Genomic DNA, 14,658 nt, shown 5'->3' with positions numbered 1-14,658 from the left:
GGTGACAAGGTCCAGCAGCTCTGCTGGTTGTGCAGTGTCACAATGGCCTCTCTGGTTCCATGAGGCTCCTCTGAAACAATGGGCCCTGTTGGGGAAGATGAAACAGGAAAACCTTATAAATATGATTGCCTGACAAAAGATTTTGGGAATATGAAAACTATAAGCGACATCGAAATGAAAGCCACCTTTGAGATACCAAGTCTTAGTTACTGAACAACTGGAAAACAATGGTATGGCCAACTGAAGGTAATCCCCTCTTGATTGAACAATACCCTCTGCTTGCAGGCAGGTCCAAGGGTCAGAGCAGACCCTACTAGCTCAGCAGAAGGGGTCCAAAGAGTAGTTTTTAGAAGTTAAGATGTAACACTCTATGGTAATATAAGAACTCTTATAGGCTGTATGTAAATGCTATAGGATTTGTATCTTGTATTAGATTGGTTAGTGACAATTAGAATATTCAGTACAGAAGATGATTTATTGTATTGTAACCAGGACTTCAGACACTTTTTACTACACTCATGCTCTCTCTTACTATACACTCTTACTATACACTCTTACTGTAGACTCTTACTATTCTCTCTTTGCTTACCCGCTTACTCTCTTGCTTTCTTGGGCCTGCTCAGAGCTGCCAGCTGCAGCTCTAAGCAGTGCCCCTGTACCCACGCCCTTTGCAATAAACCGCATGTTCCAAGATCTGACTACAGAGATCTCTCGTCTCCATCCGTCTCCATCCATCCGTCCCGACTGTCCGAACCCGCACCGAGCACCCCCCCCAGACAGAGTACCTTCAGTCTGGCGCCCAACGTGATTGCCGAACCCCCCAAGAACCCTACAGGGCCCTTGGTTCCAGGAGGTTCCACGCTGTCACAAAGATCTCCTTGGTTCCGTGAGGAGCACAATAGCTTTGCATAAACACTGAGCAACCCCTGCCTGATACACCTGGGCACATCTGTCTGCATCCCAAGGAGGGGTTAAAGGTGAGAACGGCACCAGCAGCTTCCACCTGCAGCAGAGATCAAGGCAAAGGATGGGAACAGAGAATTCTGCTGCAAGACTCAGAGAATTCTGCTCACAGAGATCATGTCTGGTCACGCTGTCCCTCGTAGAAAGGTGACATCATTCCAGGCAGCCTGTACTGAGCATGTGGTTCCGAGCGGGGTTTGTTGTTCAGGAAACCTGCTCAGGCTTTTCCATTCTTTCCTTACAATCAGGAAAACTTCTCTGGGGCCTGTGTGCAGGCAGAGCCCTGAGGAGAGCAGGTGGGACATGGTGCAGTGGGCTGGGACACCCAGCTGCAGAGCTCAGGGACAAGGTTCTGATGCAGGGAGCAGAGATGTCAGTGCTAGGTGGGCGATGTCAGACATGGTGAGGTTGGGGGTGAGGAGCAGGTTGTCCAAACAGGATCAGCCTTCAAAGGGCCCATTCTGCTACATGCCCAGACCTCCTAAGGAGACATTCAGCATCCAAATTAATTGGAGAATGCTTCTATCACCTCTACTCTGAACTGAAAAAAAAAAAAAAAAAAAAAAAAAATCCTTTATTAAGTCACAAGGTGCACTTTGAAATCTTCCTCCTTAACAGAACTCCAAACTGACTCCAGTGAGCTGTAGAAGCCCTGAATACTTGAAGACAATTGAAGGAAGAGAAAGAGCTCCTTCAGGCTTTCTGTATTTTAATGAGCCCCACAGTGGATTTGGGGCTGAGTCCAGGACCCTCAGGGACTGAGAGAAGGCTGAAGAAGCTGCTCAAGTGCCTCTGCATCCCCTTGGAGCGGATCCCACTCAGCCCGGTCAGCTCAGGACGCAGTTGGCTGCGGGGGCCAGCCTCCGGACTCCGGGAGACCAGAGGTCTGGCTCGTGGGTCCTTCCACAGGACCGCTGCGATGGAGGCAGGTGGTGGAGGGAGGAGGCAGACTCAGATCTGGGTATAATCTGGGAAGTTTATTATGCCCTCGAACACAAGGTTCCACCTCCCAGGGGTGCCCAGCTCTGAGCGAGCTCAGAAGGCACTTGCAGGAGGTTTTATGGGAGGGTGGTAACAAGGGAGGGATCATAGGAACAACCAATCAGAGGATGGAAGGGTGTGGTGAACAGGATGAAGGGCGCATAAGGGAACCAATCATGGGAGAAGAAGGGAGGAACCTTTTTCCCTTGACCAATCACACGATGCCCCAGCCAGAGCTTTCTAGAAGCCTGGGAGGGGTACCAGCACGATTGGCAAGGGCCAGGGAGGAGACAAAGGAGGGAAGTAGGGTAATTGACAGAGAACTGGGAGGGTACAAACTGGGTAAATACAAAAGTACAAAACCTGAGGGGAGACCCGGACTAAACCAAACGAAAACACACTCCCACACTCAAGGAGTCAGAAGCAAAACTCCAAGTCCCTTGGAGCACCAATGGGTCCCACTGAGGGCAGGGACTGCCAAAGCCTCCCCAGGGACTTGTGAGAGCAGATCCTTGAGCTCTGCCAGGATTGCAGGGAGCTGCAATGCTGAGAAAGCCCTGGGCTGGTTGGAGGAAGCAGAAAGGCCCAGCCCTTAGCCCAGGCCTGGCCCAGCAGGGCCTGTCCCTCCCGGGTGGCTCAGGGCTGTTTTGGGGCAGTGGGATGTGAGGGGGAGGAAGGACAAATGTCATAAAACTGCAACCCCTGCCAGCCTTTTCAGGGAGGGTGAGGAAGAACCAAAGTGCAGCCCCTCAATGGAAAGTTCCTTCTGTGGGGCTTCCAGAGGCAGTCCCAGAGCCCAGGGGACAAAGCCCTGGGTGCCTCTGGCCCTGCCAGCCCTGCCCAGCCCTTGGCCATCTGTCCTGCAGGCTGCTGCTCCTCTGCCCTGGCTGGCTGCACACGCCCATCTCGCTGTCCCCCCAGCATTTGTCACCCCGGCATTTCTGTGCCCTCCCTGGGGTCCCTGCACCCAGCGCTGCTGGTCCCTGGCACACAGAGCCGTGGCAGGAGCCGGGCCCTGCCAAGGGGCTTTGGAGCAGGGTGGTGGCTGCAATTGCTTCTGACCTCAGCAACTGCTCCTTCGATAGTTCCATGGAAACGGAGCACATCAACACTGCTGTGCATTGTCCCTGCTGAGGGTCAGACACTGTCAGAGCACATTCCCTGCCTGTAGAATTTGTGCCCAACCCAAGCACTGCACTTATGTCTCCAGCATTGCTTTCCAATAAAAACAGGGGAAGGCAAACTGTGCGCAGCTCATGGTATTTCACAGTGTCTAAAACTGGCTAAGCCATAGATCTTAGAGGTGAGATCCATTTGGAATTCATGGGATGGAGAAGCAGTGCAACATGGAAAAGCGGAGCACAGAAATAAAGAGAGGAAACATCTTGGATTGTTCCTTTCTGTTTTCATTTCACTTCTGGAAAGCTGTTTCAGTTATCCAGGAATCTTCTCCACAGTCCAGTCTGCTGTTTCCAAGAACCTTTCCTGGAGAACGAGGTGCAGCTCCTGTCACAAGATGTGCCACCAACTGCAGTTTCTCTTGGCTTCCCACACTGTGAGTGCAGCAGGACTTTTGCAGCAAAGCAGGACGAATGTTTGGAGAACTGTACAACTTGTCCTTTCTTTTACTTGTGGGCTGGGCAGTTGTGCCACTGGTGAGGTTTTCATTGTGGCTGTTGTAACCTAAGAAACCAGGAGGTGGCACCAGGACTTGTTTAGGGAATGTGACCCTGACTGAACTCAGAGAAAGAATCTCCAGGACACTGTGGGAGCTCCCCGGGCTGGGCTCAGGTTCCCGCTGGGACTCTGCAGCAGGCTGGGCTCCAACTGGCATCAGCAGCAGCTGCAAACACCTCTGGGCATCTCCATTTTCTGCTGCTCAGAGGGAGCCATGAAGCGAGTCAAGCAGTTCTGGGGGATTTTTTAGTTGTATTTGACACTCCAGAGGAGATTTCTGTGATGGGCTCTGTAAGTTGATTCTATTTCAACAGCACCAGCAACAGGGCTGTGATTGAGTGCTGTGAATCAGGCCTGTGTGGCTTTAATTCTCCTCAGGTGGTGCCCAGGCACTTGTGAGCATTTCAAGATCTCCTAATCATGATGCCTGCAACAAAAATACTGAGTTCACTGTCACAAAATCACCGTGAGTAGCACCGATCGAAAGAGGCAATTGCAGTTTTACGGATAAAATTCCTGTGGCAACCAGAAGAGGGGTACGAGCAGCCGCGATCTCCAATTCCCAAGGCAAAGGCAACAACAGCCCCGTGCTGTCAGCTCAGGGGGAGTAAAACCGTGCTGAGAGCAGCGCTGGAAGCCGATCCTTCCTTTTTTCTCTGAAGGCTGGCTCAGGGCAGCACAGCCGGGCCCTGAGGAATCGGGGCTGTTTGGGGGTGATGGCTGCTCTGCTCCAGAATTCACCTGGAGAAAGCCCTTGGGAAGCCGAGGCGGGAGCGGGCGGGAAGGGCCGGCGCTGCTGCTGCTCGTGCCCGGCAGCCCCGGCCGGGCCGGGCCGGCGCCCGCTGCGCTGCGGCTCCTGCTGCTGCCAGAGCCGGGCGGGACTCGGGGACAGGGAACGGGCCCGGGGGACAGCAAAGGCTCGGGGGCTGCAGGGATGTTCGCGCTCGGGCCAGCGCCGGCACAGAGCTTCGGCCTCGGCATTAACCCCGAGGGAAACGCTGGGGAAAGGCTCCGGTTCAGCCTTTCTTTGCTCGTCGCTGTGAAGTGCCCGAAATAAAAGGAGAACAAGCAGGGCCCGACCCCTTCTCCTTTGAGAGGAGCCCGTGCCTGGGGCCGTGAGGGGCCATGAGGGGCCGTGAGGGGCAGTGAGGGGCCATGAGGGGTGTGGATACAAATATGCGTCTAGCAAGAATTTCTCTTGCTTCTTTCCAGTCCCGTGAGATATTTTTCTCTCTCACAGAAGATATTAGTAGAGTTCTATAAACTATGAACACCTGCGACCTTGCAAAGCTTTGTTTATAGTACAGTAGAAAAATATTTTGACAATGGATGTTTTAGGATTTTAGTCAATCACCCCAAGGGGTGGCTGATCCTTTGTCCCATTAGACTATGAAGAAAAAAGTCTCTTAAGAGAGTTGTAAAATCATTAAATAAAGGAATCTTGCTGCACAATTCCTGCCTGCTGGATCTTCTCCTCCCTACCACTGCGGGATACCGTGATAGAGGGGCTGTGAGGGGCATTGAGGGGCTGTGAGGGGCTGTGAGGAGTCTCAGCCCTGGCAGAAGGGGGTCCCGCCATGTCTCTGGGGCAGGGCAGCCGTGAAGGCAGCCGTGGCAGCAGAGTGGGCTTGGGGCGCCTCTGGGAGCGGATGAGACCCTTCCCCAGCTCCAAACCACACCAAAACACCCATAAATGGGACTTTCCATCTTTAGATGGAAACTTGGAAGGCAACTTGGAAGTGACTGTACAGCTCAATCCCACTGTGAGAAGGAAGGGAATCTTCCCAGTGAAGTGACATCCAGCCATTATTAATAATGTGTAAGATTTAAAAGTATAACACTAATAAATAATACTAATAAATAATACTAACCACAATAACAATAAATAAATCTCCAAATCCCAACACACCCAGCACTGCAGCAAAAGAATGAACCTCATTTTCCTTTACTGCCTCAAGGCTCATGAGAAATAATCCCATGAACTTTCTCTTCCTCCTCCAGATAAACGAGGCCGTTTTTGGTGTTTAATACAAGCTACAACTGAGGGCAGAGTGAAGAACAGGGAGCCATCTCCACTTGCCTTGTCAAACCCCACAGGTCATAGACAGCTGTTGTGGCACAATCCCTTATCACCAATAGGCACAACACTGTCAAGTTCTGTCCGTGTGATGCTTTGCTTCTACAAAAGAAAGCTCCTGGTTCAGAGTCACTTTCACTGCTCAACCAGACACCTTGAGATCTAAAAAAGTGCTTTGCCTAATGCCAGAGTGTAAGAAATCAAGTTTAGTCTTTTCTGCTGCACTCACAAGCTACTCATTAAATAGCTGGTGTCTGCAAAACATCCCAACCAATGCACTGATCAGGGTTCTGAGTGCACATTGCCCTGAACAGGCTCATCAGGGAATGAAAATGATTTTACAATTAATTCATTGTACACAAGAGTGGCTCAGGATCATGTTCTTTGGGCACTTTTCCCTCATATTCTTTGGGCACTTTTCCCACTCCTGCCATTATTGCTACCTACGCTCACTGCATCTGCAAAGTAACAAAAACTCCTTAGTTTGTGTATTTAATGATACTGTGTTAGTAATAAACCTCACAGCCAAACATGGAGAATTATTGAATATCAATACCTGTTTCATTGTATATTGAAAACACATTCATATCAAGCAAGTCGGTGTGAAGCCATGTGGTGAGGATAATTCTGGCAAGAACAGCCATTTTTACACACCTGTGTTCTGTCAGAAGCACAAACTTACAATTCCTCCTGCACCTGGATCAGAGGGAAGAGCCTGATTCTCCGGGACACATTCCATGGGGCCTGGAGCAGCAGTCCAGTGCCAGCGATCCAGGGACCCCAGGGTACAGTGGTGGCAAAGGGCGTTTTGCAGCAGCTCTGAAGGGCCTGGGAAAGCAGAACTCCTGCAAAATGATCTGGGCTGGTCTGTAAAATATCGTTCTGATTCACAGAGGTCGACTGAACAGCGGGACACTGCTAAGAAAGCATTCCTTTATCACAGGGTGATCCGCCTTGCACGCGACCGCCTCAGCAGTTTTCTCACAAGTTCCTGTATCCTTTACACCACGAGACTCCCTGAATTCCCCCCAAAGTCCTGCCCACTCCGTACCTCATCCACACGCACTGTCCACTGTCCGGACCCACAGCTCCTTTCGGGGGTCGGTTCCATGTGAGCAGTTCTTGATACCAGGAACCCACCAAAGCTGCTCACTCACTCCCCTCTGCAGCTGGACAGAGGAGAGAAAATTTTAGAGAGGGTTCATGGGTTGAGATAAGGACCAGAAGAGATCACTCATCAAAGACCTTCAAGGGTAAAACAGGCTCAACTTATAAAGTGAGTTTATTACTAACAGAATCAGAGCAGGATAATGAGAAGTAAAATAAGCCCTTAAAAAAAACACCTTCTCTCCTTCCCAGCTCTACCTCCTCCCCCAGCAGTGCAAGGAGATGGGAATGGGGGTTATGGTCAGTTCATCAGCCGTGGCTTTTCCTGCTGCTCAGGGAGAGGAGTCAGTCCCCTGCTGCACCATGGGCTCCCTCCCACAGAACACTGTTCTCCGTGAACTTCTCCAATGTGAGTCCATCTCACGAGCAACAGTCGCCCTCAAACTGCTGCAGCGTGGGTCACTCTGCCACAGGGTCAGTCCTCCAAGGACAGGCTGCTCCAGCCTGGGAGCAGGGCCCTTCTCTTCTTGGGTCTCCCACAGGGTCACAGCCTCATCCCAGGCATCCCCCTGCTCCGGTGGGGGTTCCTCCTCCAGGGGCTGTGGGTGGATCTCTGCATCCCCCATGTATGGCAGCTGGTGTGGGGTCAGTAGCTCCGACCGAGGAAGCTGTGACCAGTCCGGAGAGATGGTCCCAAAAGAGATCGTCCTCCCGAGGCCCAGTGTCTTCCCTCAGCTGCTAGCTGGAGGGCCTGTGCAGAGGCTGTCAGCTCTTTAGTGATTGTCAGCTTGTGATTTGAGCTCAGCTCTGCAGGGCAGCCTCCAATCCAGACCAGGGAGAGAGAGACGAGAGGCCCATATAGGTGTTCTGCACAAGGTAGCTTTATTAGTCTGGCGAAGGGGAGGCCAGGGACAAGCTCGCTCTGCCCTCACAGGGGCAGGGGGCTAGCTCTTATAGGGATACAGGGGGTGGGTGTCAGAAGGTAAGGGCCAAGGGGTTACAAAGGATCTGCGTAGGGTCTCCCAGAGGATTCTGGGTTTGTCTTCTTCTTGCCGTAACTGCAAAGTAGCTGCCTTTCCAACGGAGTTCTGCTGGGAGGTTAAGCACTCTCCTTATCTCAGCAAATGTCCTTCCAGGGCGGGGGCTGGGCATACCCCACAACTCCCCCTTCTGTATTTATTAAAAAGGCATTTCCAGCAGCCTTTCTGCAGCAATGTAGGAGGCATGAGAACATAAGTAACACGATAATAATTACAATGAATACCCACAAAACTCCCTTAATCAAAGATGCAATCCATCCCGTTATTCCCCATTGTCCAAAAAGGTCATTGACCCAGTCTAGGCTCGTATCTACTTTTAGGTCTTTTACTAGTCCTTGTAGTTTCTGGATGTTCGCCTGGATGGATATTGAGTGTGAAGAAAGATTGAAGCAGCACATCCCTTCAAAGTCTTGGCAGCCATGTCCGTGGGCAAGCAGTAGGTGGTCTGTTGCTGCTCGATTCTGTAGGGTTGCGTGTCTGGTAGTCTCCTCATCTTTCGCTCAAGGTGGCAGATGTCGCATTGGCCTGTTTGCTTAGCCAGCACCCTAGGTGATTGATATCCCCAAGGGCTTTGAGTGCAGCTAACCAAGGGGTGAACACTGAAACTGCGACCTGTTCAGCCTTATTCCAATTGTAAATGCGGCTGTCTGTCACAGCTTTCGTCAAACTCAGCAAAGGATCTCTTTTGACGTGTTGATATGTTTGTTTGTCTCCAATTATGTAATAATTGGAGATTTGGGGTGAGGGTAGAAAGCTTGCCAAGGCTACAGGGGCCTCCTTGGAGATGTGAGGGAATCCCAGCCCATACTCTGTCACCACAGACAAGAAACACTCCCTGGGTTAACACTTTGGGGTGGAGAGTGGACACAGAGAGTACGTGACTGGTGTAATTGCACCAATCCTGACTATTATAGGCTTTGTTAATTGGTGATATGTCTTTTCTGTATGTGTTTTTTGCCTGGTCAATTCCTGGCCAGCGTTGGCTTTGCAGTCTAAAATAAAATTTGACCCAGTATGTTGCTTTGGAGGACCCCAGCAGGTGTAATTCTTGGGGTTCATCTTGAGCATTTGGCAGAATCTTTGTCCACTCATCCCAAGTGTCTACTGGGTTGGGCCTCTTACCTGTGGTGCAGAGGAGCTCTGAGTTAGTGATGGGCCAGTCATCTGCTACTAGAGGAATTCCTGCCAGGCACGTAGAGAGTGGGTTGTCTGCACTGCCCATGGATAGGCACAGATTGTCTTGATTGAGTGTCTTTGCTAGGGTCACCCAAACATTATGGCTAGGCTGTGGGACAAGCCAGCTGAAGGCATGTGGTACGGCGAAGAGCGTCCAGGCAGCGATGAGGACAGCATCAACATAGATAAATTTCATCTTCGGACAGGGATGGGGCTTCTGAGAGGGAATATAAGCGAGATTTATTAGCTTTGTGGTGAGAGGGGAGGTTTTAGGTTTTAAGGAGGTTTGATGCGGGAGGTAAACGAACATTAACAAACCACCCCTGGTGCGGTTGGAGACACCTGGTCTGGGAAAAGATTGATGAGAGACTCAAAGAATGAGGACCTAATTAACATCAAAGGCAAAGGGATCAATAACCAATAGGAGATTGAATACTAAGAATTATGTCATTTAAGATCAATGAACATGAATTTCTTTGGATTTTGTCTGTATAAAGGTGTGAAAAAGAACCATGTGTGATGGAATGCTTTTCACTGCACAACCCCGGCATGAGTGTATGGAATGATTTCTGTTGCACATACTGGCCAGAATAACATCCTGGCCAGAATAAATTAATGCCTAAATTCTCTGACACTGAAGAGATGTTGTTGGAGAGTTTCTGTTTTTCATGCAGTTTCAGTGACAGTCCCACTGAAGTCAATCACCAACACAGGCTCCTCATGGACTCCTTGGAGGAGAGAATTGGAGGCCATGATTGCAGAAACTGCTCAAACACTCAGTGTGGAAAGGAGAAAGTTCTTTAAAAAAAGTGAAGTAACTCGAAGCATTAATGAGCCCCAGTGAGTGTTGTTACTGACAAAGGCTCTCCATGGACTCATTACAGCAGATAATTGGGGGCCAGGATTGCACAAAGCTCTCAGAGACTCCCAGGCAAAAGCCAAAGCCAAAGTCCTTTGAAAAACCTGCATTCCCTGGGAGCATTCAGGAGCCCCCCAGGGCCATTCCTGACCAAGGCTCCCCAGGGACTCGTTGCAGCAGATCCCTGAGGCCAGGAGTGCAGGGAGGCAGAGGCTCTGTGCAGGCAGCTCAGATGCTGAGCAAAGCCTGGGCTGGGTGGGGGCAGCAGAAAGGCCAAGGCCTGAGCCCCAGCCGCGGGGAAGGCAGATCCTGTCCCTCACCTGCACCTTGCTCAGGGCTCTGCTGGGGGCACTGGGATGTGGGGGGATGCTGAGGGCAGGACAAGGGGCTGACAGTGCCCAGCCTTGCTGGGGCTGTGCCATGAGGCCCCAGGGCCTCAGGACAGGGTGTGTCCTCCCAGCCCTTGGTGGCACAGACGCTGCTGTGCCCCAGGGCAGCAAGATTTGGCTTCTTTTGGGCACTGCCAGCCCTGCCAGGGCCCTTGGCCATGTCCAGCACAGCTTGTTCTGCGCTGTCCCACAGCTGCTGCTGTGTCCCTGCAGGTTGCACACTCGCATCTCGCTGCCCCGCCAGCTCTGCCCTGCCACTGCCGGCCCTGGCCTGAGCTGTGCCCACCCTCACCCTCTGTGCCTTGGGCACACACATGCCCTGAGCTCATCCTCCCTCTGGATGCTTCTCCTGCCCCAGCGCTGCCCTGGGAAGGACATTTCCTCCTCCTCATGCCCAGTGTTGCCCCGCTCAGCTGCTCTGTGGGGCAGTGCGTGTCTCTCCTGCTGTTCCCTCCCTCCCAGGAAAGCTGCACCATGTGGGGCACGGCCCTTCCAGCAGCCTCCCAACCCCTCAGCCTTGTTGGGCCCTTTCACCTGAGCAGACAGCAGCAGTATCTCCATGCTCTGCCCAGCATGCTCCTTTCGTCACCAAACTACGGGAAAATAGGAACTGTCCAACGCCATCTTTGAAGTGTTAGAGAATCAGGCCCTGTGGAACCAACGAGCCCTTGTGACACAGGAGGATCTCGTGTAACCAAGGGTCAGTTCTGACACTGCAGATCCAGAGAGATCCTTGTGACGCTGTGGGGCCTTGTGGAACCCTTCTGCCCTGGTGTCTCGGTTTTGAAAGACAGGTGTCTGCTAAGGAAGGCAGAAGCCCCCCTTGAAGTGGCAGATATAACCCTTTTTCCCTCCAAGTTATTATATTTTGAAATCAAGGGCCTTTAGGCAAAGATGTGGGAAATAGGAATAACAGTTCTTTACTATATATATATATGTATTTATATATATGTATATGTATATAACCAGTCAAACAAAACAACAACAACTATGGCAGTAACAGCAAACAATCCCAAACCCAGTGCCAGCCTTCTCGGCTGTCAGGCCCTTTCCCCTCGGGTGCAGTTCCGCTCGCAGCCGGCAGGGGCGCTGGCGGCTCCCGGTGAGCAGGGCAGGTGCGATGGTTCCCCCGCGGCTGCAGGGGGCGCTCCGGAGCGAGCTCAGGAAACACGCGGCACCGGTGCCCTGGGATCCCGGGAAGGGATGGAACAAAGGCTTCACAAACCCCTGGGCAGCCGATCCCGGGCTCTCAGGAACAGCAGGCTGGAAACGGCAGGCGGGAACAGCAGGCTAAAGCGGCAGGCTAGAGCGGCAGGGACGAACGCAAATCCCGGGTGGCAGGCGAGATGTATCCAGATGGGAGAACCCCACGGATGCCCAGGCAGGCAGGGCGAGCAGGGCTACAGCGTAGCGAAAACTCGAAGCAGAAGCAGCGGGGCAGGGCAGCCACAGCTCGGCCTCCAGCAGGGCAGGGAAAGCGGCTTTTGGGGTCCCGGCGTTGTTTCCAGCAGGAAGAGAAGAACGGCCAAAAAGAAGAAACAGCAGCTCCTTTCTCTGCAGCTTCTCTCTCCGGACGCTCAGAGCGAACTGCCCCCACACCCAGGTGTAGACAAAAAAGTAGCCAGGCCCGCCCCACTCCCTTTTTTGTCTTTCTTAAGTACAGCTATTTGTCCCCTAGCAACATGCATATGGGAGAAAATTCCTTTAACAGAAAAAAAACCCTAAGACTAAACTAAAACCCCAACACCTGGTCTCTGAACCATGGAGAATCTTGTGACACTGTGGGGCTTTATGCAGCCAAGGAGAATCTTGTGACACTGTGGGGCCTTATGCAGCCATGGAGACCATTGTGACACTGTGGGCCCCATGGAACCATGGAGATCATTGTGAAACTGTGGGGCCTCATGGACTCAAGGGACCATTGCGACACTGTGGGGCCACATGTAATGAAGGGTCCATTCTGACACTACAGAACCAAGGACACCACGGTTACACTGCAGGGCCCCATGAAACCATGGGACCATTGGGACACCCTGTGGCCTCATTCTCTTGAATTTCAACAGATCTGAGGGATGGCAGGACCTGCAGGCAGCACTGAAGGATTCTGGGGCGAACCTTTGATCCCTGGTCCAGAGAAAATCAGAGAAAGAGCTCTGGTAAGATAAAGGCACTCTTTACTTTCCTTTGCTTTTCTTTACTTTCCTTTACTTTAATTTAAAGGTGTAAACTGCTAACCTGCCTGTAAGTGGTAGTGACGATTGTTGCCTGTAAGGTGCAGCAAAAGCTTTGCAGGGTTTGGTTCAAGGTACCCAAGGTTGGAACTGGGAAGTGTTCGAGTCCCTTCTAAGAGAAGGGGTTGAGTCTTTGTGCCATGACTGCCTGGTATCCATGGCACAAGCGTGTTCTGGTGATGCCTGAGAGAGCCACCTAAAACACAGAGACTAGACAAAATAAGAGAATAAAGGTAGGTATTTATTTGAAGGGCCTTCAAAGTTACACCCTGGGCAGTCAAAAGGCTACACCCAAGATTGACCCTGGGTCAGGGGTGCTTCAGACTTTAATGAGTTTGGTTCATTTGCGTATTAGGGTTAATTCTCCAAATATAACCTCAGTTCATGATGTAATTACCCCAAGTTTGCCCCCGCTTCAGAGGCTTTTCGTTTACACATTTTGTGGCCTGGTGTCCTTGATGTGGAAACCTAGAGAGGTTTGTTATGTCTAACCAGCATGAGCGAACAGCAGCTAACAGGCCACAAGAAACTTCAGTTACACACTAGGCAGTGCAGGGTTTGAAAAATATAGAAGTTAAAACCTAAGGCATCACTGGCAGATTCTGGGATCTCGAGAGCAATCCCATCCAGGAGCCAGCACTGGACCTGCACCCTGGTGGGAGCAGCGTGGTACGGATGGAACACGGGCAGCTGGGTGTGCAGTGGGAACCTCGACCCACATCATAGAAGCCCAGGCTTTGCCTTTGAACGCATCAGCACAAAAAGCAGAATGAATGATCATCCTAGAAATCACGGAAGGAAAAAGGGTGAACATATGGACTGATTTGAACTATGGGTTTGGAATAATACATGCCCAGGGAGCCATATGGAAGGAAAGGGCACAGAGGTCTCCACTGAGTACAAAACGAAATCAGTCACTGTCACGTGTTAGCAAAAGCATAGTCTCGGAAGTGATGTTCTTGCAAAGGGGTGCTTACAGCTTCCTCTGTGACCTGATAGAGCCTATCAGCTGGCCAGTTTGAATATGGACAATTCTTTAAGTCACTTAAAATTGTGACCGCCTCTGTGATCCACACTTAAGAATAGACAAACTCCGGGCAGAGCTCTCTCCTGTTTCTGGCACTGGTACAGGTGGCTGTGGGCCCTGTGCGGGGCCGGCAGGCCCGGCCCAGGCCCTGCTCAGGCCAGGCCAGGCCGGGCCACGGCCATCCTGGAGCCGAAGGGCCCTGTTCCACCCGCGGAAGCCCCCCCACAACCCTGCTATGTGCAGATGGAGCGGCCCAGCTCCCCCTCTCCAGTGCGGCCAAGATTCAGCTAAAGCTGCCCAGCTGTCCGGCAAAAGATCATGTGACCAACAGCGATAAGCGAAATTCCAGCTGAAAGGCCGAGGTGAGATTAACCCTTTTAGTGCTATGAAGAGCTGAAAACCTGAGGGAAGAGAAAGAGGAGATGCTTAAAGCTGAAATTCTGTTGTGAAGCTATGATATATCAGAGTACCCATTGTAATTTCACGAAGGCATGGGGGGTGGAGCGTTCAACTCGTACTTGTGAGTAAAAGCATCTGCGCTGAGATAGGCAGATGCTGAAGCACCTGTAATTTAATGAGAAGTTTGAACAGGGAGAGATGGAAGCGATGAGGACTTTTGCTCCAAATGGAAAAGGAGAAACCCTCAGTTCCTAGAGATGCTCCCAGAGATAGTCCTAGAGATGAAGATGAGGAGGACTCTTTGCTCCCAGGGAAGGAGAAGGGCCTCTGTTCTTAGAGATGAAATGCTCCCAGAGATGGGTGAAGAGAACTTTTGTTTCTGAATGGCTCAACCTTAAATTTGTACCCCAGTAATTCAAGAGTGGACCCTCGAAAGCAGTTGTGGGGAAAGCTGCAAGTCAGGGGAAGGGACTCACATGCGAGCAGAGAACCAACCTGGGCGGCTGTCTCGTTGTGATGATGTTTTCATAGCATGGACAAGAGAGACTTCTCTTTCTAAGTGGACTGAACAAGGTTATTATGGAAGTGGTAACAGACTGAACATCTCAAGGATTGTCTTTTTACACTGTAGTGGGAGAAGGGAGAAATGTGGGGCAGGAGGAGAAGTGTTCTGAAGGAGTGGTATGATTTTTTTTCTTCTTTTAGGTCTGTTAATAAACTTCTTTATATTCT

This window comes from Coloeus monedula (genome assembly GCF_965178545.1).
Source record: "Coloeus monedula genome assembly, chromosome: 33".
Taxonomy (NCBI): domain Eukaryota; kingdom Metazoa; phylum Chordata; class Aves; order Passeriformes; family Corvidae; genus Coloeus; species Coloeus monedula.
This window is presented reverse-complemented; position numbering follows the sequence as displayed.